We start from the raw sequence: 26967 nt of genomic DNA on the forward strand, positions 1-26967 counted from the left end.
GATGGTTTAAAATTTTTTCCAAATGTCAGTGCTTTTAGAAAAGCAGACTTGACTGAAAGGTGATGGAGTGGCCAGAGATGTTTGAGGGGATTATGAAAGAGACTTTTGGCATTTTTAAGGAATTTGAAGCTAAGGGGCACTGTATCTTTTCTATGTATCTTTAATTTTAATCTTTCTATGTATCTTTAATCTTTCTATGTGACTTTAATTTTCACTTTTTTCTAACTAAGTTACATCATTATCACTTCTTTTGTGCATATAAACCATGAATAGATTAAATTTTTTTTTGACTGTTGTTGGTGAGAGGGAGGAAGTTCATAAATGGAATAAATTCATAAGCCTTTAATTTAGAGACTAAGATTTACTGTATTACTCTTAAAGCAGAATTTCTCTTTTAATTTTTGATTTGTTTTGTATTAAATTCATGAGCTCCCTTTTCCCAGTAGGTTGACTCTCACTGTCTCTCTTATCTTCCAGCCCACTTTCCTATCCCTTCTCTTCCCTCCCTAGATCTGTTTCCCAGAAAGAACATAAGAGATTTATGATTTAACTTTCTTATTGTTGTTGTTCAGTCACCAAGTTGTATCCTACTCTTTGCAACCCCATGGACTGCAGTAAGCCAGCTTCCTTTGTCCTCCACTATCTCTCAGAGTTTGCTCAAATTTATGTCCATTATTCCATCACCACAGTCAATGATGCTATCTCACCATTTCATCCTCTGTCACCCCCTTCTTTTGCCTTCAGTCTTTCCCAGCATCAGAGTCTTTTCCAATGAGTTGGCTCTTGGCAATGTGGGTTATACTAATTATCAATAATGTATTCTTTACTTTGAACTCCTGATGTGAAGAGTTGACTCATTGGAAAAGACCCTGATGGGTCTTTTCCTGCTGGGAAAGATTGAGGGCAAGAGGAGAAGGGGATGACAGAGGATGAGATGGTTGGATGGCATCACTGACTCAATGGACATGGGTTTGAGAAAACTCCAGAAGATGGTGAAGGACAGGGAAACCTGGTGTGCTATAGTCCATGGGGTCTCAAAGAGTCGGACACAACTGAGTGACTGAACAACAAATTCTTTTTCTCTTCCCAATGACTATGTCACTACAGTATTTTAAATTTCTTACTTGTACTTAAATTTTTCTGTAAACATAAATAGTATTTCTTAACCCCTTGTTTTGTAACTATTTATACACTTCTCTTCAGCTCCCTTTCCTACTTTCATCTTCTAATTTCTATTATCTCTTCTTTTACATTGTCATGGATGATAACTGTGGGTAAAGCTGGTAATTGCCACCCAATATCCATTCCTCACCTCTACATTAGTAACAGAATTTCTTTTTAGCTGTTCAGGTGGCTGCCCAGAATAGAAACCACCTTTCCCAGTCTCCCTGTGATTAGGTGTGACCATGTGGCTGGTCAAAAGGATGCAAGTAGAAGTGTCCGGTATGGCTTCCAGGAAATGTCCCTTCCTGCTATCTGGAATGTGGATGTTATGTCTGATGCTTGAGCAGCCATTGTGGGTCCTGAGTGAAAGTCTCATTTTGGTAGAAGAAGCCTGGGTCTCTCCTAATGGAAATGTACAAGCCCTAGACCACTTATTTATAGATTCTTTTCATATGAAAGGACAATAAACTGTCATGTTTAAGGCACTAGTAGTTTGATTTTTTCTCACAGCTGAACCTATAACACTATAATAGTTACAATCTGTTTCATAACCTAAATTAGGTCTTTTGTGACTAGTCCATAGGTTGATTCAAAAAGTTGAGAGCCATAAATAGTATTCATAATTATACTTGGGTAAATATTGTTCAATAAAAAGTCAAGAAGTTCTATTTTGGGGTGCATATTTGTAAAATTAGACTACTTTTTTGACCCAATCTTTCCCTCAACTTTCCCAAAATAATACCTGTTTTTTCTAGTCTCCCTTTCTTTCCTTCCCGCTGGAGACCTCCCTCCCAGAGCCCTGTATCTTCCTGTTCCACCTTTGAACTTGATGATTTCTAGACCTGCTGAACATCTGTCATACTGGAAGTGCTTTCAGGAAAAGTCTATTAATGAGGCTAAGTGAGAATATGACATCTGCCATTCTTCATTCAACAGGTTAGTTGTGTGGAAGAAGCTGGTATGAAAATCCCTTTTGTATCAGTAAAATGCCTTAATGGGCGACCACCCCATTACTTTCCTTAGAACATTATCCACCATTCCTGTTTTTCTGATCTTTTTATTTTCTGGCACAGTGCCAGGATACTACAATTCATTTTGCATTTTGATTTCCATTTTAGACTTGTGAGCTCCTGTTTTTCTTAGTAGGTTTTTCTCTCTTGCTCTCTTTGTGTTCCAGAAAGTCAATATAATGAATTGGCCAAGTGCGTGATCTCTAGTGTTAGAGAGCCTGGGGGCTATCCCAGCTCCATTACTGTTTGAGTGTATGATTTTAAACAAGTTAACTATTACTCGTCTTTTCTCTAAGCCTCCATTTCCTTATCTGTAAAATTGAGATAATAATAGCACCAACTTCATAGGTTTGTTGTAGAAATGAATTAATCCATGTTTAGTGTTTATTGCAATGCCTGGAACACAGAGAACACTCAATGTTACTTATAGCTGATATAATTAACAGTAGCATTAAAGGGTGAACTGGCCAAGATCACACATATAGGAGCCTGAGTTCAAACCCAGCCTGGCTCCAGAGCCTCAGACTTGAACAAGCATACTGTGCTATTTTGTGTGGAACACATGGTTTGAATATTTCTGTTGGAGAACCAGCTACCATTTAGAACAGTAGTTTGTAGTTATGTGTGTGTATGGTTGGTGGAAGATGAGGGCTTAAGGTGAGATGAGTTGCAGAATATCCCAGTCCCTTGAGGAGACTCTTCTACTAAGTACATATGCCTGCAACCCCTTCTGAGAAAGTCTCATGAGCCCTTAGGATTGGGCTATGGCAGGGATGTATATATTGAATTAGCTCCTCTTGTGATCTGATGCCCTCTCTGGTTGAGAAAAGTGCTTTGGAAGAAGTGGACACATTTTGCTGAAGTGCAATGAGTCTGCTAACAGAAATCCTAGAAAAATATCCAAGAAGAAAGTCAAATGAAATGAAAGAAAAATATTGTAGGCTCAGTATGCCCTGTGGAAACATTCATAATAATCAACACTTTTTTTTTTCATACTTTCACTGCTGTGACTCTTATTTGTAGATGCAAAGCATACTTTTGTGGGGCTTCCCAGGTGGCACTAGTGGTAAAGAACCTGCCTGCCAATGCAGAAGGCTTAAGAGTCACAGGTTTGATCACTGGATTGGGAAGATCCCCTGGAGGAGGGCATGGCAACCCACTCCAGTATTCTAGCCTGGAGAATCCCATGGACAGAGGAGCTGGCAGGCTGCAGTCCATGGGGTTATAAAGAGTTGGATGTGACTGAAACAACTTAGCATGCACACACACACTTCTGTAGCCACATCACATTTTTTTTTTAAATTAAACTTGTTTCTATTCAGCTAGTTTCTCCCTTTGATAAGAGCTTTAAACTCTTCAAGTATCAAACCTTTATATAATCCCCCAAATACTTACCGCTATAAATTACCTTCAAACACAACTAAATTCAACAACTAAAATAAAATAAAGATTGTTAAGGATCTTCCAGTACTTCAACAAGATATTGTCACATTTTTTTTTATGCTAAACTGAAATCACTAAATCAATGCCATGTACTAAAAATATAGATTTTAAACAAAATTCTTTTATTAAAACATAATGAGTTAAGATGCAAATAACTTAAAATCTGATTGAAGTGGAAAAGTGAATGCATATTAAATAGCTTATACTTATGTAGAACTTACTATGTATAGAGGACCAAGTGCTTTACATGTATGAATTTATTTAACACTTATAGCAACTCTGTGAAAGAGGTTCAATTATTATATGCCTACGTTTGCAGACTCTAGTCATAGGTGGTGCAGTGGTGAAGAATCTGCCTGCCAGTGCAGGAGACACAAGAGACACAAATTTGATCCCTGGGTCGGGAAGATAACCCTGGAGTGGGAAATGGCAACCCACTGCAGTATTCTTGCCTAGAAAATTCCACAGACAGAGGAGCCTAGTCTATGGCAAGCTATAGTCCATAGGGTTGAAAAGAGTCAGACATGACTGAACAACTGAGCATGTGTGCATACTTATGTATACACTAAAATGTCAGAAAATTGAAAAACTAAAATGGGAAACTAGTTACAGAATATTGATTCATCAAGAGCTATGTAGAGGACTGATTCTAAATTATGTCATCTGAACTTTTAGGATTTCCCAGGTGGCTGAAAGGTAAAGAATCCACCTGCCAATGCAGGAGATGTAAGAGATGCAGGTTTGACCCCTGGGTTGGGAAGATTCCTTGGAGTAGAAAATGGCACCCTGCTTCAGTATTTTTGCCTGGAAAATTCCACGGACAGAGGAGTTTGGTGGGCTACAGTCCATGGGGTCACAAAGAGTTGGACATGACTGAGCACACACAAACACACACTTTTGCAGATGAGCAAATGGAAAGAGGTTTATATGTCCAAGTTGCATAGTTAATATAGTGAGGGAGCTGGGGTTTGAAGTTAGAAGTATCTGGCTCCAGAACCGCTGTGCTTAACCATGGTGCCTTCCCTAAACCAAAGGAGAAAGAATGGAAAAGGAAGTCTGTGACAAATAACTAAAAATATCATATGATGAGCATAAAATAAATTGAACATTCCTTAATTATTTTTAATATATTTCTGATTTTGAGAGGGTTAAATCTATCTTCTGCTAAGTCGCTTCAGCCATGTTGGACTCTTTGTGACCCTATGGACCATAGCCTGCCAGGCTCCTCTGTCCACAGGTTTCTCCAGGTTAGAATACTGGAGTGGGTTGTCATGTCCTTCTCCAAGGGATCTTCCTGACTTACGGAACAAACCTGGGTCTCATGTCTCCTGCACAGACAGGCTACTTTACCAGTAGCACCACCTGGGAAGCCCATAACTATCTAAATTTCAGCTCTTCTTTTTTTAAAATTTATTTTTGGTTGCACTGGGTCTTTGTGGCTATGCCCATGTTTTCTCTAGTTGCGGCGGGGCTACTCTTCGTTGAAGTCAGGGATACTCTTTGCAGTAAGCAGGCTTCTCATTGCAGTGGCTTCTCTTCTTGTAGAACAGGGGCCCTAGGTGCTCAGGCTCAGTAGTTGTGGTACTTGGGCTCGGTTGCTCTGCAGCATGTGGGATCTTCCTGTGTCCCCTGCATTGCAAGGTGAATTCTTAACCACTGGATCACCAGGGAAGTCCTAACTTTCAGTTCTTCAAGTTAAAATTTTTTTTATAGGATACCTTAGCTCATCATGTCATCTTGGGGCATTTCTTTCTTCCTGCCCTCCCTTTCCCCCAAAATCTATAAGGCTGTGAGGTACTGTGCATATGCACTCAAATGCTTGTGTTGTCTTGGGCTAACCCACTGGTTCTCAAACTTTAGTTTATATCAGAATTACCTGGAGGGGGTGGTGGTCCCAGATGGCAGTGTAGGAAGGTCCTGAACTTACTTCCTCCTATGGACACACCAAATCTGTAGTTACATAGGTATCATTTCCCTCTGAAGAAGATCTGAAAACTAGACAAACTGCTTCTCCACAATAAAAGATAAAAGGACTGTATCAGGTTGAGTAGGAAAGGCAGAAACACAGTCTAAGCAAAACTCCACCCCTGGCACAGCAACACACAATACAGAACAATTTCACTAGTCCTGTGCTTCTTCCAGAGGACTGAGGGCTTGGTGTCCCACATCAGGGGACGCTGATGGGGTCTGCACTGGAGAGGTGAACCCCTAAAATGTCTGTTAGAAAACCAATGGGGCTAATGTCCAAGGACTCAAAGTACTGTAGGAAACTGAGGTTCCTCTTCCAAAGGGCTTGCCTGCAGTCTCACTTGCTCTGAGACCCAGCAAAGAAAGAGCAGTTTGAAAAATGCCTCCTGTATGGAAAGGGGACTCATTTGCTAATGTAGAATCATCTGTGAAGAGTCAGTTGAAAGTCTCCTTGGCGATGGAGGTGCTGGTGGATGCCCTTACTGCACTCTCCACCTACCCTGCTTAGCAGGTAAATGGGCTTGGAGGTGGCACCCTTCTACTGCCTTGCTAAGACAGGCAGGGCTGAGTGGGCAGGGCACTATCTCACTGCCCTGCAGTACTCCCCCACTCCCTGGCTGGAGCAGGCAAGTGTGAGTGGTTGCCTGGTTTTCCCACTCCTAAGGCTGATGTGTGCACAACAGGCAAGGCACTCCCCTGCTGCATTGCTGAAACCTGTGGGTGCACTGCGGAGACATTTCCCTGCCGCCAGCTCAGTTTCTTCTATCATTTCTGTTGCTTTTCTAGTCTCAATTCTGTTTATTTCTGCTCCAATCTTTGTTATTTCTTTCCTTCTACTAACTTTGGGCTTAGTTTATTTTTCTTCTTCTTCTTTTTTTTTTAAGTTCCTTGTAGTGTAAAGTTACATTGTGTATTTGTGATCTTTCTTCCTTTCTTAATGTAGGCATTTTTTATTATCAACTTCCCTCTTAGAACAGTTTCTTTTGCATTGCATGTTTTGGTGGGTTGTGTTCCCATTTTCATTTGTATCAAAGTTACCTTTTATTTTTTGACCCATGGATTGTTCAGGAATGTGTTGTTTAATTTCCATGTATTTGTGAATTTTACAATTTTTTTTCTGCCTCTGCATAATTTCAGAGAGTATGTGACAGACATATCTTGTAAGGTTCACATTTATTTATTCATAAACATTTACTTCATCAGCAAATTCTTTAACACACTTTGAGTTCATAGTATATATTATTCATTATTTGCTCTAAATCTAATATTTAACTTTGTAACATGTGCTTTTATTTTTGGAATTTCTGCTAAATATAAATCTTATATTAGTTCTCTCAAAATATTTTTAAAGCATTTTGTGTTCTGAACATGGATTTGAAAGTTCTGCATAAAATTATGTTCTACTGACAAAAAGTCACAGAAACAAAATCTACTGATCAGTAAAGGCTAATTTTCATGGACTATTTGAAATAATTACAGTTCTACATTTTAAAGAAATGTATTACAACAGAAACCTTATTGTGTTTATTCTTCAGAAATAAATTTATTGTTTTTTTTTTCTTGTTTTGACAATGTGATAAAGTGATAAAATTCACAGCTTATCAGTTTGACAGAATATTTAAAATAGGGGAATTTTAAAACAAACCTTTATATTTTGAGAAATATAAGAAGTGCTTCTTTATTAATTATCTACAGTTTGTTTTTCTATGGGGGAAAAATGTATTTGATCAGCATTTGATTGACTGCAAGACAAATGTCAAGTCGGTCTAATTTAAAGTGATTTGCTCTTATCATACGATGTCATCTCTTATTTTCAGCAGAGATAGAAGAAATTGAGTGAGAAAATTGAAAATTCATTTTAATGCTCCCCAAAGAAATTGTAACACGAGCTGGAACATATGGGTAATTTGTGAGGTAAAGTCAGCTATGAAGTCTAATCATTTTCAAAGTAATTTTTGTGGCTGAAGTGTTCTAAACCAAGAAAAGCTTTCTTTTTTTTGAAGACAAAACTCTGATTGGACCTCTTCAAACTTTGTTTCATTTGTAACTGGGGTATGAACAAGCATGACTCGTGAGATATGATAGTCTCTTGCTGTTGGATCCCGATGACCCTTCCAGGTAGTTGACTTAGGCAGGCTATCAGCTGACTCCTGTGAGACCCATGTCTGGTGTACACTCAATACTCACATATGATTTGACTGCAAATGCAGATACCTTTCATATGCAGCAACAATCCCTCTTTGCTTTGATACCAAAGTAGCTCTCCAAGTGTTCCTAGGGAGAGGCCAACCTTTGTGTCCTAAGCTGTTAAAAGTCAGATCTCCATCTCTCATGGTGATCTAATGGAAGCACTTTTCGCTGTAAGCTTGAGGTGAAGGAGCAGAAACCTCTTCATCCTTTCTTTTTAGTTATCTGAAGGGTTAGAGCTCCTAATACAACATCCTCATCTTTCTCACAGAGTCCTCTCCCCAACTGTACTTTTTCAAATATTTTACATCTCCCTATGGGTACAAACCAGACTTTGATCTGGTCTTTGGATAACGTCTTGAAAATATGCATACAGTTTTTTTCTCAAAAATCACTTTGGTATTTAACTATCTATTCTAACTCAGAGCCTCAGCCGAAACTCTTAAATTAAAAATTCTGTTTCATGCAAATTATCATACTGGGTGCAAATCATGCCATGGGCACAGGTTTGGGTATGTTAAATATTTGGTCATTTTGAATGCCCATGAATCTTCCTCCTGAGGACAATGTGCCCCTAAGCTTTCAATCTATCTTGGAGCTCATAAAATAGGGACACAGAACACAAGCAAGCTCATTATTTGTTGGTCTGAGGAATTCAAGCATTTTGTATATACTCTGTATTGATAGCTCTTTGCTGATGCTTCACCTGAGACCAAACTATTTCTGTGGAGATATATGCTGAAGGGAAAAAAGTGGAGTTATAGTGTCAGAGAACTGATTTCTGTTTGTTTCTACTTCTTACTTTATTACCTTCTAGAAGTTATTAAACCTCCCTAAGCTGTTACTCCCTCATCTGTAAAATGGGAGAATAATACTGCTTTTCTTAGGTTATTTGATGACATGATATGTATGAAAATTCCAGAGATTCAACCAAAGTTACTTAACCTGATGCACATTAGTAATTTGGTGGGGAGTTTTAAGTTTATTTGATAGAGAAGAATAATTGTTATTTAAATAACCACTGATGACAGCCTCTTCTTATAGGAGTAGGACATATTGCCTTTGGTTTAGCACAAATCTTTTTGATGAGGCTATGGGAATGTAGGCCTCAGGGTATGCACAAGAATTTGAAGAAATGTGAGAACTAAAGTGTTCTGTGAAATAGAGTAAGAAATTTAGAGTTTTTAACCCAAACATTTCTATAGTGTCACTTCTATCCCTGTCTCCTATCCAAGCAAACACATATCACTAGGAAATTGTGAGTAATGTAAACTTTAGGAAGATGAAAGTGTGTTTTAAGTCTCAGGAGAACAGCATTTCATTCCAAAAAAAGAAAAGCCCATCAGATATATCTTTTATCTGCAAAGTAGCTCTTCTCAGTCTCCATGCAGCCTCTAGCTCCTGGTTCCAGACTCAAACCAAATTATAGCAGGTTTAATAGTGCTCCCCAAAGGTATGCCCAAATTGTAACCCCCAGAATCTGCAAAGGTGACCTTATTTGGAAAAACAGTCTTTGCACCTGTAAACTGTGGATTTTGAGATGAGATCACTCTGGATTTAGGGTGGGCCCTTGTTTGTTTGTGCTCAGTTATGTCCTACTCTTTGCGACCCCATGGACTGTAACCCTCCAGGCTCCTCTGTTCATAGATTTTTCTAGGCAAGAACACTGGAGTGGGTTGCCAGTATTTTCATATCCACCAATATTTTTATACCCCTTTCCTTAAACAAAGGAATTTAGCTTTTCCCAAGTTTTTTCTAATTTTTCATCTTCACACTCTCCACCGAACTCTTTCATCAAGTCTGTGAAAAACCATTACATTAAAAATTATGTGCTCAGCAGAAAAAAAAGTGCTTTAACTTCTAGGATTCACTTTTCTTTGAATTTGTAAATTGTGATTAATAGTAGGCTTTTCATCATTTTTTTTTTTCTTTCTTGTCATAGGAGTTTCCAAGAATAGCTTAGACGTCAGAGAAGGTGGCCTGGAAAGCAGTGTAAAAGGGCAGAGAGCTTCAACTAGCCCAGATGGCGCTTTGTGCAGCATCAGGCAGGTGAGGCCCTGCTATAAGACATGTGCCTCAGATTGTGGAGCAGAATATGAGCTGAAGTGTAGTCCTCTACTCACCCATTTAGCCAAGCACTCTTGTGCAGAGCACAATTGGCACAACCCTGTGTGCTGCCTCTAAAGAGTGAGGAACAAAGTCCCAAGTGGAACCTCTTTGAAAGGTGATCTCTGAGAAGTTGCCAGTGCTTAGGGGACTGAAATAATTTTAAGGACAGAACTGGCTAATGTTCAATTTTGAAGACATCTGCTGAGAGGCAGTACATAATTTCAGTTAGCCTGGAGCCGTCAGTAAAGCTGTCTGTTAATAAAGTCTTGAGTTGGTAGTACTTTGAAGAGTGAAGGGATAGAGTCTGAGCTCAGCTGATTAAACAGGGACCTGAGGTATAACTATGATTGGGGAGTAGAAACAGCTGTAATATGGGAGTGACTAAGAAGCAGCCTGCAGCGTATCCACCCTTCTGTGAATATCCTGGAGAGGAGTGCTTTGATTATAGGGCATGCCCAATGCTTGGGATCTACCTCTATGACTGGAATCCACAACTAGATCAAGAGAGGCAGAGAGTATAATGCTGAAAAGCATCAACCCAACCCACTGGGGCCATAACCAAGTGTGGTATGCCCAGTGTGGGGAATGACCCCCAATGATGCCCACTTCCTGGTATTCACACTCTTGTGTAATCTCTTCTCCTAAAGTGTGAGCTGGATTTGATCACCAACTTTTAGGAAATACAATACGGCAGGCTGGGTATGATATCCCTTCTGAGAGTACATTACAAAGAGACTATGGCTTTCATTTTGGGTACTCTCCTTTTATTCTCTCTTATTTGCCTCTAAGGACTTCCCTGGATTTGCTCTAAGGGAGGACAGCTAGCTGCCATGTCTCAAGCTGCCTTATGGAGAGGCCCATTGATAAGAGAGTGAAGGAAGTCTCTGTCCAATAACCAGCAAAGAACTGAATTCTTGCCAACAGCTGCATGAATGAATGTAGAAACAGGTCATTTCCCGTCAACCCTTCAGATGGAAACCTCAGCCTTGGCAAACATCCTGACTACAATCTATAAGAGAATTTGATATGGGAGCACCCAGTTTCATTTATGTCAGTTATCTATTTATGTCTAACAAGAAAACAACATTTACTATCTTACAGTTTCTGTAGGTCAGGAATTTGGGAGTGGTTCACCTGGGCAGTTCTGGCCTAGGGTGTCTCATGAGGTTACAGTCAAGAGGCTAGTTAGGGCTATTGTCACCTCATGAATCAAGTGGAGCTAGAGGATTCATTTCCAAAATGGATCACTGGCATTGCTAGCAAGTTAAACAATGGTGGTTAAGAGGCCTCAGTTCTTTGCCACATGGCCCTCTTCTTTTGACTTGTGTATTCTCACAGTATGGCATCTGGCTTGACTGATAAGTAGTGATCCAAGAGAGCAAAGTAGAAGTTGATGAAATTGTTTTTATGACCCAGCATCAGAAGTCACTCACCATTGTGTGCTGTCTCTTCAGTCGTGTCCTGCTCTGTGTGACCCTATGAACCGTAGCCTGCCAGGCTCCTCTGTTCATGGGATTCTCCAGGCAAGAATACTGGAATGGGTTGCCATGCCCTCCTTCAGGGGATCTTCCTGACCCAGGGATCAAACTTGTGTCTCTTACATCTCCTGCATTGGCAGGAAGGTTCTTTACCACTGCACCACCTGGAAAGCCCCTCATCATTACTTTTGCCATAATGATTGACCCCACAGACCATCCCTGACACAATGTGAAAGGGAACAACCTAGGGTATGACTATCAGGAAGCAAGTTATTAGCTCTTGGACTGGTTGCTCAATGTTACTAAACTTTAGTTCAAAGTTTAGTTTAGTTTAGTTCAAAGCAACAGCTTTGAAATGGGGATATAATGGTAGCTGAGTTTTAGGATTGTGAAGATTGTGTAACATTTCAGGTAGTTGCACTTAGTAACTACTACATGCAAATTCTCTTTCTTGGTCTAGTTTAGTTTAGTAAGTTTTCTAAAAAGTGTGTATATGTGTGAGTAGAAAATGATGGGCATTTCTGGTATAGCCATTTTTAGTTATAAGAGAACCTTTATGTGCTCAATAAATGTTAGCTGTTTTCATCATTATTATTACTAGTTATGAGGGTATTATTACTTGCACTGGATAACTGACCTGTCTTTCTTAGCACAGTTTCAGAGGGATTCCACAGATGATTTGTTATATGATCTTCTTACATCCGAGGTTCACTGGGAAGCTATCTAATGGCAGCTCTTGATTAAACCATGTTTAACACATTATGACCTAATAAGATATTCTGACTAGTGAGACTGCCTCATTACATGTCACAGAAATTAAAAGTGCAGCTTATAATATAAGTGTGCTGTCCTTAATGTGCTGCCAGAGAGCTTTTTGCTGACAGGGTCAGCAGAATACAGAACATGCTTGATCTACAGTATCTGCAGGTCAGTTCAGACACTGTGAGTCTTGTTTTGATTGTAGGGGGGTGCATTACATTTGCTTTCAGTCTCAAAGCTAGGGTACAGATTCTGCAAGAAAATAGGATTTAGTCTCAGGAATAATTTGGTTATAAAGAGCAGTAATTCAGTTGAGCTTGCTAAAGAGTAGGTGCATTTATTTTAAATGTTCAGAAACCATCTTACAGAAGGCAACTACTGGAAACTGCCATCTCTCATGAGACTGGAAATTCATCAGGTGATCTTTACTTCTGTCTTGCCACATGGTCTCCATCTCTTATTTTGGGGTCTGTGTGAAAGGCAACTTCTAAAATGGTCCATAATGACCACCCCTTCCTGGTGTTCATGCCCTTATGTAAACTTCTCTCCTTGAGTGTGGGCTGAACTTATTGATCCACCTCTAAAGGTGGAAGCAGGGGGATGTTTCTTTTGAGGTTAGGTAAAAAAGATGGTGACTTCAATCTTGGGTGTGTACACTCTCTCTTTCAGAACTCTTATGCCAGGGGAAGCAAAGTGCCATGGTTTGAACAGCCGTATAGAGAGGCCCAGATGGTGTGGAGAAGAACTGAGGCCCTCAGTATGAAAATCCATGAGTAACTAAAGCCTGCCGATAGTCATAAGAACTTGGAAGTAGATATCTTATTCCCAGATAAATGGTTGAATCTTGTCATAGTAGTAGCCTTAGCTGTCAGCTTGACTGTGAGGCATGAGACACTCAGTTAAAATTATGTAGCCAAATTGCTTCTGATTACTGACCTCCAGAAACAATGAAATAATAAATATTTGTTGGTTTAAGCTGCTAATTCTTGGTGTAATTTGTTATGCAGCAATTATAAATACAGATTTTGGTGTCCAGAAATAGAGTGCTGCCACAATGAAAGCCTACAATGTAGAAGTGTTTTTAGAACTGGAATTTGAGCAAAATGTTAGTGAAATTCTAAAGTTCCTGAAGAAGCTGTTAATAGAGTCTTCTTGGTCTTTTGTTTATTTATTTATAAATTTATTTTTCATTTGAGAATAATTGCTTTACAATGTTATGTTGGTTTCCATCATATAACAATGTGAGCCAATCATAAGTATACATATGTCCCTTTCCTCTTGAGCCTCCCTCCTGTCCCCTACCCCATCCCACCCTTTTAGGTTTTATAAGGCTGAGGATGAATGGCGGCAAAAATTGAATAAAAGGGAAATCTTTGTTATTTAGTGGCAGAAAGCTTAGAAACATCATTTCTTGTAGTAATGTGAAATGTAGAAAATGTACTTTGTGAACTGGGTGGTCTAGCTTAGGAAATTTCCAAGCTAAGTATTGAAGGTGCTGTCCAGTTTTTTCTTGCTGCTTATAGTAAGATAGGAGAAGAACAAATTAAATTAAAGTAGGGATAAAAAGTATAAAAGAGCCAAGACTTGATAGTTTTGAAAATTCTATTTTTCCTGATGACAACTGGTACCAAAATTAAGAAATAACTTTTGATCAAAGATCAAATCTAGAGCACTGCCAGGAGAGCAGCAGTCTAAAGAAGAAGTAAAGGATGTGACTGTCAAAACTTCTGTTAAAACCAAAGGTCATGCCCCAGGGTAGTATTCAGTCACATGAAGGGCCCTTTAAAAGAGATTAATGGTGTGTCTCACAGATCCTCTCAATGAAACAACAGTGCTTCCTGGAAGTCAAGGTCATTGTGTTTCAGCTGTCTTGAGGCAGGAGATAGATGGGTTTCAGGCTGAACATCTGGAGTTAGTCTCCTGTGGACAGAAACTCCCAAGATGAAAATAATAGCAGGAGCAAGAGAGGAGCTGAGCCCTGTCCAGATAAGAGACCACATATTTCTCAGTCTTGAGGTCAAGGAGACTTTCTTGACTACATATATGCACAAAAGGCTCCTCAAAGGTCGAAAGGGAAGAGACATCCCCTCATAGTAAGTGGTTTTAATCTACCCATAGACCTCTTTGCTAGAATCCATCTTGGTTAAGAAATCTGTGCACACACAGGGAAAGGACCCTGAGATAAACCAAATATAAACTCAGAGTCAGGCAAAGCAAGATGATTGGCCAAAGGAAATCAGGAAGAAATGCCCTGTATAAGTGATTCAAACCATCACAAGGACATGCAGTGATTTTGAGGTGGCCGTTGGGATCTTTGACCTGGGAATTTGGCTCCCAGATACTAGATTTATGACTTGTTTGATGAAGGAGAAAAAAGAGGCTGCTCTAAATATTGGGGGTGTCCTGGGGGACAAAGAAGTCGCTGTGAAGTGGGAGGTACCACCTGAATCTACTGTTGGCCCAGCCTCCTGGGGAACTTGGTGTAAGTTTTGGCACAGAGGATTTTATAAAACTTAAAAGAGTTGGACTATATTTTAGGGCCAAAAGATCTATTATCATGTAGATCAAAAATCATTAAGAAAGTCATATTTTTTGCTGTTCACTTGAGGCAGAAGGTACAGTAAACTCCCAACAGGCAGGTACCATTAGTGCCTTCAAAAAAAGTATTGGCCAAGACAGCAGTAACCTGAGCTTCATAGGATCATGTGAAGGGGATGAGGGAAGGAACTAATTAGCCACACACATCTTTCTACTGATTATGATCCAGTTCAGTTCAGTTGCTAAGACATGTCCGACTCTGCGACTCCATGGACTGCAGCATGCCAGGCTTCCTTGTCCATCAACCACTCCTGGAGCTTGGTCAAACTCATGTCCATTGAGTCAGTGATACTATCCAACCATCTCAGCCGCTGCTGCTTCCTTTTCCCGTTGCCTTCAACTTTTCCCAGCATCAGGGTCTTTTCAAATGAATCAGTTTTTTGCATCAGGTGGCCAAAGTATTAAAGTTTCAGCTTCAGCATCAGTCCTTCCAGTAAATATTCAGGACTGATTTCCTTTAGGATTGACTGGTTGGATCTCCTTTCTGTCCACCGGACTCTCAAGAGTCTTCTCCAGCACCACAGTTCAGAAGCATCAATTCTTCGGCGCTCAGCTTTCTTTATAGTCCAACTCTCACATCCATATATGACTACTGGAAAAACTAGAGCTTTTAACTGATTTTGGTGGTGTGATCCAATTCTTTTCCAAAAAACTTTTCTGTCAGTTCTAGCTGGGGGCCAAGGGGAAGAATGAATGGGTGAGTTAAAAAAAAAAAAAAAAACCTACCAAAAAACTAGAACCACACAGTCTAATCCTGCAGTCATTCAGTCCCTTGGATTTGTCCCTCAGGGGACTGACATAGTCTGAAGATAGAATCGTCAAGCTTGCCCTGTGGAAAACTGCTCTTTTTCTTCTCAGAAGTAATAGATTCTCATTGAAACCACTGAGATACCCTGTTTTAAGATGTGTGAGCAAATGGAATTAGAATGCCATGCTGATGTCCAAGTTTAAAATATTCATATACGGCAATAATTGGGGCAGCTAAAACGTGGTCTCTGCAGAGCAAACAGCCTTGTATGTGCTAGGTCATCTGCTTTTACATGACTGGGGCAGGCTGGCACTCACAACCCAATCAGTTAGTGTCTTTTAAGTTTCCTCTTATTGCATATCATATGGACACCGTCAGTTTGCATCTAATGGAAACAAAATTCTCATTCTTTCTCTTGCCATTATTACAAAAGAATTCTAGAGAAACAGTAGAAAGAAGATAGAGTACACAGTCCACATTTCTATTCTACAGATACCAACACTCTGAAATGTGCTTATAAATTAAGATTCGGTACTTAAATCTTTAGTACCAAATACCATATTATATTACTTATATGTGGAATCTAAAATATGACACAAATTAACTTGTTTGCAAAACAGAAACAGACTCATGGATATATAAAATAAATTTATAGTTACCAAAAGGGAAATGGGGTGGGGGAGGGATAAATTAGGAATTTGGATTAGCAGATGCACACTACTATCCACAAAACAGATAAACAATAATGTCCTATTATATAGCACAGGGAACTATATTCAATATCTTATAATAAACTACAGTGGAAAAGAATATGAAATATATAAATAAATGAATCACTTTGATGTACACCAGAAACTAGCACAACATTGTAGATCAACTATATGCTGTGCTGTACTTACTCAGTCATGTCCGACTCTTTGTGACCCCATGGGCTGCAGCCCAACAGGCTCCTCTGTCCATGGGGATTCTTCAGGCACAAATACTGGAGTGGGTTGCCATGCTCTCCTCCAGGGGATCTTCCCAACCCAGGAATCGAAATGGGGTCTCCTGCACTGCAGGTGGATTCTTTACCAGCTGAGCTACTTGAGAAGCCCAAATCAACTACACTTCAATATAAAAAAAAAGATTGGATATTTCCCATTGCATTATACAATAAAGTACAAGGGCCAGTCACCTTTGTTAAGACTAGAAAAGAAAGAAAAATTCTCCAGCAAAGTTCAGTTATAGCAGTGGAATTAAAAAAAAAAAATCTCGATTTTCCATAACGATCAGTTCAGAATCCAAACATGAATATTTATTAAGCCCTTCAGGTGATTTCAATGTAAAGTTGAAGTTAAGATTACTGAATTACAGTCTCAGTGCTCCTCAGAGCTCTAAATATGGAGCTCAGAAATATGTACATAAAGCCACCCCTACTAAGTCACATTTGTAACCCCAAACAAAATCAACTTGTTCTTGTGACTAATAGTTTAAGTTCTGATTCTATTTCCTTTCTTTCTATCTATCTACCTGTCATCTATCTGTCTATCTGTTTACTTATCCATCTGTCTAGCCTTCCATCTATCTATCCATCCTGGAATGGAAGGTTGTAGCTACTTCTTGGAGAGTCCTAAATGAAAAGATGATCCAAGTATAGGTAATTTAACAAGCAATTAGCCACTAAAGATTTTTTGACAGCAAAGAAACATGATTAAATTTGCTTTAAAAATTATCTGGTAGCAGTATTAACAGTAGATTTCATGATGGGAGAGTGGACTAGGTTAGGCTAGAAAAATGGTTATTTTGCAATAGTAAGGTGAGAAGAAAGGAAGTAAGATTTTCAATGATGAAAATGAATAGGACACTAATAAGAGAGAAAGACACTCTTAGAAAGAGAAAGACTAATAAAATCTTCCTCGGTGGCTCAGAGGTAAAGAATCTGCCTGCCAATACAGGAGACGTGGACTCCATCCCTGGTTTGGGACGATCCCCTAGAGGAAGGCATGGCAACCCACAAGTATTCTTGCCTGGAGAATCCCATGGACAGAGGAGCCTGTTGGGCTACAGTCCATTGGGTTGCCAAGAGTTGGACATGTTTGAAGTGACTGAGCATGTGCTCATGCAAAAGAGAAAGAGCATTTAAAAAATAATGCTATTTGCTTGACTGAAAGATTAGAATGATCCAAGGAAATCTGTTAGAATAAGTACTGGGGAAGCATTTGGAGCTTTCTTCTGTTGAACCCAAAGGACTTTTTCAGGGCCAGGCTAATTTCCCCCATTCTCCTTTCCCACTTGCTGCACATCCAGGCCTTCTGCCTGGTTTTCCTTCTGTTTTCAAGCTGCTGCTGCTCAATTCATTCCTTAGATTTTCCAAGACTGAGTTTGTAGTGGGACACAGTCCTTTGTTTCTTAATGCATGAAAAGGCGAGCACCCAGCCCCTGGATAATTTTAATATTTTACTTTTAATATTTATTTTATCACTTTGTATAGTCTTTTTCACCAACAAGGACCTATGACATCTGTCTTCTCACTGTTTCTTCTCAGCACCATATCAAATTCTGTATTAGTTTCGTGGTGATGGCGGTTTAGTTACTAAGTAGTGTCTGACTCTTGCAACCCCATGGACTGTAGCCTGCCAGGCTCCTCTGTCCATGGGATTCTCCAGGCAAGAATATTGGAATGGGCTGCCATTTCCTTCTCCAGGGGATCTTTCTAACCCGGGGATTGAACTTGGGTATCCTGCACTGCAAGCAGATTCTTTACTGACTGTGCTACAAGGGAGGCCCTAGTGTCACCATAATGCTGTGTGACAACCACCCAGAACTCAGTGACTAAAGCAGTACATTTATTTAGCTTATGCATTTTCAGGTGAACTGGATGGTGCTTTTGGCCTTGGCTTGGGTAATTCATGTATTGACTGATCATGATTGCGATCTCTCACTATTCTAGTGTTGGATGGCTTATAATCTAATCTAGGAAAGTCTCAGCTAGGACAACTGAGGCTCTGTTCCATGTCTCATCCTTTAGCAGGCTAGCTTGGGCATGTTCTTGTGGCAGAGGCAGAGGAATAAAAATCAAGTGGAAATGTGTGCTTTTTCACTCTTCTTCTTAATAATATCCCCCAAACTAAAGCAAGTCACTTGTCTGAGCCAAGAAACTAAAGGTGAAACAGGATATCCTGCCTAGAGTGGAAGAGCAATACAAACTTATAGGGCAAAGACAAGTGTACAAGAAGGTTTGGGTGGGGGGACAACTAATTCAGTCAACCCTCCACATTCTTGTTTCTCATTCCCTTCACTGCTGAATGGAGAGGTCAGCCTCTATCCCCTACTCATACTCAGAGTCCTTGTGGAAACAGCCCAAGAGGAGATTCTATTAAATCTTTTGCCTTTAATTCCGAGGTTGATGTTTTAAACCAATTTTCTGATTTCTTAATAATAACAGCAACAATAAACTAGTAATAGTAATAATCATGATCAAATCTTTCTATGTAACACATATCTTTCAGATTTCTTTACTGGTATCATTTAGTCTCCTCATAATGATTCTTTTAGAAATTGCTTCCCTGGTGACTCAGTGGTAAAGAATGTGCCTGTCAATGCAGAAGATGCAGGTTTGATGCCTGGGTGGGAAAGATCCCTTGGAGAAGGAAATGGCAAACCACTCCAGTAACTTTGCCTAGAAAATCTCATAGACAGAAGAAACTGGCAGGCTACAGTCTGTGGGGTCGCAAAAGAGCTGGACATGACTTAGAGACTACACAACAACAACAAATCCCTATGTAACCACTTAGCATTTTGATGAATGGATTCTTTTATTACATATTTTAAGAGCAGATAAACAAAGGAATGAATATTTTAGTAACTGAGATATGAGAAATTAGCTCTGTTGATAATACTGACTTTATATGAACAACATGAGCCTGCATTTATATGGAGCTGAAATCAGTAAGATACTCTTAGACCAGTTCAGTCACTCAGTTGTGTCCGACTCTTTGCGACCCCATGAATCGCAGCATGCCAGGCCTCCCTGTCCATCACCAACTCCCGGAGTTTACCCAAACCCATGTCCATCGAGTCGGTGATGCCATCCAACCATCTCATCCTCTGTCGTCCCCTTCTCCTCCTCACCCCAATCCTTCCCAGCATCAGGGTCTTTTCCAATGAGTCAACTCTTCGCATGAGGTGGCCAAAGTATTGGAGTTTCAGCTTCAACATCAGTCCTTCCAATGAACACCCAGGACTGATCTCCTTTAGGATGGACTGGTAGGATCTCCTTGCAGTCCAAAGGACTCTCAAGAGTCTTCTCCAACACCACAGTTCAAAAGAATCAATTCTTCGGTGCTCAGCTTTCTTCACCATCCAATTCTCACACCCATACGTGACTACTGGAAAAACCATAGCCTTGACTAGATGGACCTTTGTTGGCAAAGTAATGTCTCTGCTTTTCAATATGCTATCTAGGTTGGTCATAACCTTCCTTCCAAGGAGTAAGCGTCTTTTAATTTCATGGCTGCAATCACCATCAGCAGTGATTTTGGAGCCCCCAAAAATAAAGTCTGACACTGTTTGCACTGTTTCCCCATCTATTTCCTATGAAGTGATGGGACCAGATGCCATGATCTTAGTTTTCTGAGTGTTGAGCTTTAAGCCAACTTTTTCACTCTCCTCCTTCACCTTCATCAAGAGGCTCTTTAGTTCTTCTTCACTTTCTGCCATAAGGGTGGTGTCATCTGCATATCTGAAGTTATTGATATTTCTCCCGGCAATCTTGATTCCAGCTTGTGTTTCTTCCAGCCCAGCGTTTCTCATGATGTACTCTGTATATAAGTTAAATAAGCAGGGTGACAATATACAGCCTTGATGTACTCCTTTTCCTATTTGGAACCCGTCTGTTGTTCCATGTCCAGTTCTAACTGTTGCTTCCTGACCAGCATACAGGTTTCTCAAGAGACAGGTCAGATGGTCTGGTATTCCCATCTCTTTCAGAATTTTCCACAGTTTATTGTGATCTAGGCAGTCAAAGGCTTTGGCATAGTCAATAAAGCAGAAATAGATGTTTTTCTGGAACTCTCTTGCTTTTTTGATGATCCAGCGGATATTGGCAATTTGATCTCCGGTTCCTCTGCCTTTTCTAAAACCAGCTTGAACATCTGGATGTTCACGGTTCACGTATTGCTGAAGCCTGGCTTGAAGAACTTTGAGCATTACTAGTGTGTGAGATGAGTGCAATTGTGTGGTAGTTTGAGCATTCTTTGGCATTGCCTTTCTTTGGGATTGGAATGAAAACTGACCTTTTCCAGTCCTGTGGCCACTGCTGAGTTTTCCAGATTTGTTGGCATATCGAGTGCAGCACTTTCACAGCATCATCTTTGAGGATTTGAAATAGCTCAACTGAAATTCCATCACCTCCACTAGCTTTGTTCATAGTGATGCTTTCTGAAGCCCACTTGACTTCACATTCCAGGATGTCTGGCTCTAGGTGAGTGATCACACCATCGTGATTATCTGGGTCATGAAGATCTTTTTTGTACAGGTCTTCTGTGTATTCTTGCCACCTCTTCTTAATATCTTCTGCTTCTGTTAGGTCCATATCATTTCTGTCCTTTATCGAGCCTATCTTTGCATGAAATGTTCCCTTGGTATCTCCAATTTTCTTGAAGAGATCTCTAGTCTTTCCCATTCTGTTGTTTTCCTCTTTTTCTTTGCATTGATCACTCTTAACTGCCCCAAGCTACAATCCATCCTCCTCTCTCAACTACACACGATTTACATATTCACTTTACTTTTACTTTATTTTCTCATGTTGATAAAATTTTTTCAAACCTTATGATGATATACAAAACTTAACAGGTTGTATAAATATCATAGCAGAAAAAATTACAATTAGAAAATTATGAAAAACATGTTTTCCATCATCTTGCAGGAAGCATACAAAGTGGCCAAAGATAAGTTTTATTCATTTGCAGGAGCATGTAACATGTAAGTACAAGAAAATGATCAATAGTATTCCAACACATTTCAACCCAGAGCTTCTATCAGAATAAGAATTAAGATTAGATTCATGTAAAAAGGTTTCAATAACTGCAGTTTCCCAGATTTTCTTGTAGTATGGGGTTGTATTGGGTCTTGATGAATTTGGTTCAAAAGCACAATAAATACCAATAGAAGTTCTCTGAGAATTACCCTGTTGATGATGATATCATTAAGAGAGCTGTAAGTGTGCCACTGAAATGAATGTTCCAGATTATTAAATTTTATCACTTTAAAAGCCAAATTAATTATTTTTATTTTAACCATTTTTTGAAAGAAACCTAACACAAATGTGCTATCTATTTTTCTGCTTCTTCAGCTGAGCATACTAAATATTTTATTCATTTTGAAATGACTAGGTCTCAGGTTACCATTATGAATAATTTTTGTTTTATATGTTAATATAGTATTTCCCTCAGAGGCTAGTGAGTTATGTAGGTCTGCTTGATTAATTACCTTAGATTTTTTAATAAGTTCTGGTGATTTTCTTGCCTATATTGTCTCTTTTTACTCTAAGCCATTTCAATTCCCTTTCCTTAATACTCTTAATCTATTTTTTTTTCTGTAACCCCTATTTCAGTACAAATCAGATAAGCATTCAAAATCAGTAGATTAAGTTGTATATTAAGCTATAATTCAGTAGCCATTTGCCAGAGAGCTTGAGCCCCACACTTCTTCTGAAAATATGATAAATCAAATTTATTTGTTCATTTGAAATATGTTTTGAATGCAAATACCGTATTTCATTGGATCTAAGTTGTCAATTATAATATAGGCCACTATTATATGGACTACTAAGAAAGAAAAGAAGTTGCACATTATAGGATGCATCTCCAATTTAGAGATACTAAAATGTGTAAAAATGAAAGTCTTGGAGGAGATGAAATGTGATGTGTGTATGTGATGTCAGTTGCTCAGTCGTGTCCGACTCCTTGCAAGCCCGTGGACTGTAACCCACCAGGCTCCTCTGTCCATGGAATTTTCTAGGCAAGAATACTGGAGTGGGTTGACATTTCCTTCTCCTGGGAATCTCCTTGCCCCAAGGATTGAACCCGTGTCTCCTGTGTCTCCTGCATTGGCAGAAGAATTCTCTACCACTGCAACATCTGGGAAGCTGAAATGTGGTAATGTGAGTGAATAATGTTCTGGGTGATGAGGGTATCTCAGTGATCAAAGCAGTCAGTATCCCTACTTTAATACAGCTTACATTCTAATGTGGAGGCGGTGGTGGTTTAGTCACTAAGTCATGTCCGACTCTTGTGACCCCATGGACTGTAGCCTGCCAGGCTCCTCTGTCCATGGGATTCTCCAGGCAAGAATACTGCAGTGGGTTGCCATTTCCTTCTCCAGGGGATCCTCCTGACCCAGGAGTTGAACTCGGGTCTCCTGTATTGCAGGCAGATTCTTTACCAACTGAAATATAAGGGAAGCCCACATTCTAATGCGGCAGAGGGCGGGGGTGGCAAATAATTATGTCAGGTGATCATTAGCTCTGAAGGAGAAGCTAAGCTAGGCAAGGGGAAGGAGAGTGGAAATGGGGGTGTTCTTTTCTTATAGAATAGTTAGATAGTTTCCCAGGTGACTCAGTGGTAAAGAATTCACCTGCCAAGCAGGAGACTCTGTTCGATCCCTGGGTTGGGAAGATCCCCTGGAGAAGGAAATGGCAACACACTCCAATATTCTTGTCTGGGAAATCCCATGGATGGAAGAGCCTGGATGGCTATAGTCCATGGGATTGCAAAGAGTCAGACACGACTTAGTAACTAAACAGCAGCAGCAGTCAGAGAGTCAGGGAAGGTAGCTCTGATAAGGGATATTTGAGAAGAGACCAGAAGGAAGGGAAAGAATGAATCATGAAATAGGAGATAACTCCAGGTAGTGGGAACAAAGACTCTGAGATGGGAACATCTAGGCTGTTGGAGGAGCAGAAAGTAGGCCAGCATGTATGCAGTGGAAGAAAGGAGGGAGAGAGTAGTGGGAGATGACATTAAAGAGATGGCGAGCTCCAGATTAGGTCAGGCCTTGGAGATGTGGTAAGAAGAACTCTGGACTTTATGATAGACAGCAAGTTGTGCAAGGGTTTTAAGTGGAGAAGTGACATGGTCTAGTTGTATTTTAACAGAAGCATTGTGATTTCTATGTGGATAAAGACTGTTGAGGAATAAGGAAGTGAAGACAGGAAGATCAGTTAGGAGACAATTGCAATTAGGCATATAAGAGATAATGGAAGCTTAGACAGTGGAACAATGGTGAGAAGTGATCAGATTCTAGATATATATTTGAAGGTCAGTCTTATAGGATTTTTATGATGGGTTTAATAATGAGGTCTGAGAAAAAGAGGTAAGTCAAGGATTTCTAGCCCACAGAGGAAAAGAGTTGACATTTACTGAGACTGGGGAAAACTGAGAGGGGAGGAACAGAGAGTAGGAAGAAGAAATGAAGATTTTTGTTTTGTAAATGTTCAGTTTGAAATGCCTTAGTTATCAAGTGGAGAAGTGAGATAGGCAGCTGGATACATGAATCTGGACTTTAGGGGAGAGGCCCAGACCAGAGAAATAATTTGGGAGTCAAGAAAAAGGTGCCAATTGCTGCTCATAGAGTGAGTAAAATAACAACAAAGAGTTGACATTGGATTTGTCAGCATATAATTTGTGAGACAGAACAGATTGGAGTGAATTCAGGAAAGAATGAGAGGAAAATATGTGGAGGCAATTCTTTCCAAAGGTTTTTGTTGTAAAGGGGCCAGAAAATGGAGTAATTACTACTTTTTCACATAAGTTTGAGACTTTTCCCTATCACTTTTGATATTATCCTGTGAGAAGGCATAGTAACAAAATGTTTGGGCTGTAGGGTACATTACTTCTTTGATGTTATATCTCAAAGGACTTGGTCAAGAAATGAAATAAGCTCAAATATACTTTCCATTAAAAGCAAAATCATGTGTTCTTTATAACTTATACTGCTTTTTGAAAATTTAGGGTAGCATTGAAGATAAAAGAACAAGATTTTCAAATACAGGGTCCAAAAGAGTCAAACACCTTATATTTTAGAAATCCCCACATTAGTCTGTATGGAGATATTTGTATCAACATATGCCTAGGCAGATATTAGCTTGGGCTTCAAATAGTTCTGGATGTATCAATACTTCAGACGCTACCTGTCTGAAAGGATGACTGGGGATTCAACAGGAGCTCAGAACAGCTGAAAACATAGGGAGGTTCCCACATGAATTCATGCTGGGACTTCAAGTAGCTGTTGTCCATCTAGAGTGGAGAGCCATACCCTTTTAGAAATAAGTATTTGAAGATTGACTCAAATTGTTCTTCAGTAACCTGCAATATCCAGAAGTTGTAAATATAGTCTTATTATTTATCTGGCTGGATAACTCCCAGTGCTGACCTCAAGGCAGAATGACAACCTTATTCTCTTGAGTTTCTTCAGACTCTAGTCTTCTCAGTGGGTCTCTGGGTATTTCACAAGTGATCAGGGATCAGTCACTGCTGTCACTGCTCCACTGGATACCACACCATCCACTCTGGCCTGGATGCCCATGGTATACTCTGCTGTAACTGCAGGATGCTTTTATTTCACTTTTTTCTGGATATGGGCATGTTCAAATACCTATTTCAAGGCAGCCATAACTGACACTTTCCTCTAAACTTTAGGCTTTGTTGCTGATTCATCATGCCAGATAACACCATCTTCACTTGGAACGATTTATTTTCTAGGGCTTCTGTAGGGCTCCCAGGCAATTTGCCTTCTCCCTCTGCTCACCTTTGTTGGTCAGACATGCCATCCATGACTGAACTCTAATCTTGGACCATATTGGAGTTGTTTGCCTTGAAGGCTCCTCATCCCTCATGTAAATCAGTGAATGTAAAGGGATACCAAAAGCTGTGAGTGACCCAACCCTTCATGCCAGATGGATCCAAGTCTCACATGTTTCCAGACAACTGGGGACTGTTTATAGCAACATATGGATTTTTGGAGAAGGGGAGAGTGTTGTTAGCATGAAGTCTCTGTGTTTTTGCCCTTCTTACTATGCTAAGTAACAGTAACTTTGATCTTTGGAGAGGTAGAAAGAGAAATGGAGTTCAGATTCTCTGAAGTACCACAAAAACCTTTTGGGGGCGAGTATTGCTGAGGTCTAGAAAAAAATCTCAGTATTTGAGTCTATGAGTGTGTGTGGAAAAAGGGTTTTATTTGCTTTTTCCTTTACTGAGTATAGGACATAGCTTGAAAATAAATCCCTTGAATGATTTTGTTCTTGAAACTTTGAGAGTTCAGATGGGTGGGGAATGTGTAGGAGTTTCATTTAGAATTGCTATTAAAAAGCCTTTGTGTATAGATGATGATGATACTGACATGTACTGTTGGCAAATGAAGTGTTTAGTGGCAATTTTTGTTCTTCGCAGCAGCAGGGATGAGTCTGAGCTGAGGCATCCTTGCTACTCTCCAGGCCTCCATTTGTGAAATGGTTGGCCGCTTCTGGGGAGGAAGCTGATGGCTGGGAACCATTTTCTCTGTGCAATGTTAAGTGCTCCTTGTGGACACTGCTGCCAGACAGATGATGAAACCCTGGCAAATTATTGTTCATCTCAAGCAGCTCCTAATGTACTTTCCTACTGAGGGGAAGTCAGAAAAGAAAAGGAGGCTGCAACTGGCAGGGGCCAGGGCCTTCCTCTCTTTGGCTGCTCCCCAGCTCCTGGGTCTTGCTTCTGTGGATGAGGTGACCATGCAGGCAGCTCAATCCATGCACTTAGGACAGCTGCTTATAAACCAGCTGAAGCAGCTGGCAGGTGAAACATTAACACGTTGTGCTATAAAATATTTAAAGAAAGCTGTGAATTTAGTTTTCTTTTGATTAGTTCTCCAGATCTATACTTCAGTAGCTTTGCCGAAGGGCCAGAATCAAACCCGAGATGCCCCCAGAGCCCATTTAAGTACTTTGCAGTGTTTACTTAATATTTTAAAGATAAAAAACACTTTGAAACATTGAGCACTGCAAAAGAACAAAACCTATTTATGGACCCCGAGGGCATTTCACCTTTAAGACGGCTAAGCGGTCAGGAAACTGAAGAAGTCTTTCATTTTTATAGCACTAGATAAATTATGGGGTGAGTCAGCTTCAGTGGGGTCTTTTTAACTTTTTCTGTTCTGCTTTCTGATGTGTGAAGCATAATTTCTAGAGAAAATACTTCCTTTTATTACGATGCCTTTCAACACTTTTTATTTTGAATGTTTAAACAAATCTAACAACCAAATATGTTTTGCCACGATACAGGGCTTGAAGAGGAAACAAAAGAACTGCAATAGATTTGTAATAGATTTCTGATTCAGAATCAGAAGACAGGGGATTTAGTTTGACTCTGGTGCTTAGTGGTTATGTAACCTCAGCTGATTCCTAGTGGTGTGAAGGTGACCATGTTACTTGTTTTCTGCAACATAAGGAGAATTAATGATATCTACCTCACTGGACTGCTGTGAGAAT

At 39.8% G+C, this 26967-nt stretch overlaps 1 protein-coding gene across 12 annotated transcripts in view; it reads left to right on the plus strand.

Annotated features, from left to right (window-relative positions):
* The window catches only part of LOC145529023 (uncharacterized), a 1122255-nt gene that overhangs the window by 134135 nt on the left and 961153 nt on the right, over positions 1-26967 (plus strand). The window contains exons 3-5 of one of the 12 annotated variants that reach the window (XR_014070845.1): positions 7406-7499; positions 9715-9821; positions 22464-22605. The exons of 10 other annotated variants lie outside the window; for them this stretch is intronic. The gene's annotated coding sequence lies outside the window, so the exon portion shown is untranslated. The remainder of the gene's footprint in view (positions 1-7405; positions 7500-9714; positions 9822-22463; positions 22606-26967) is intronic. One more of the 12 variants, XR_014070846.1, reaches the window with a different exon arrangement.

The sequence above is a fragment of the Giraffa tippelskirchi genome, chromosome 12 (genome assembly GCF_054371585.1).
Source record: "Giraffa tippelskirchi isolate mGirTip1 chromosome 12, T2T-mGirTip1v1.2.pri, whole genome shotgun sequence".
NCBI lineage: Eukaryota > Metazoa > Chordata > Mammalia > Artiodactyla > Giraffidae > Giraffa > Giraffa tippelskirchi.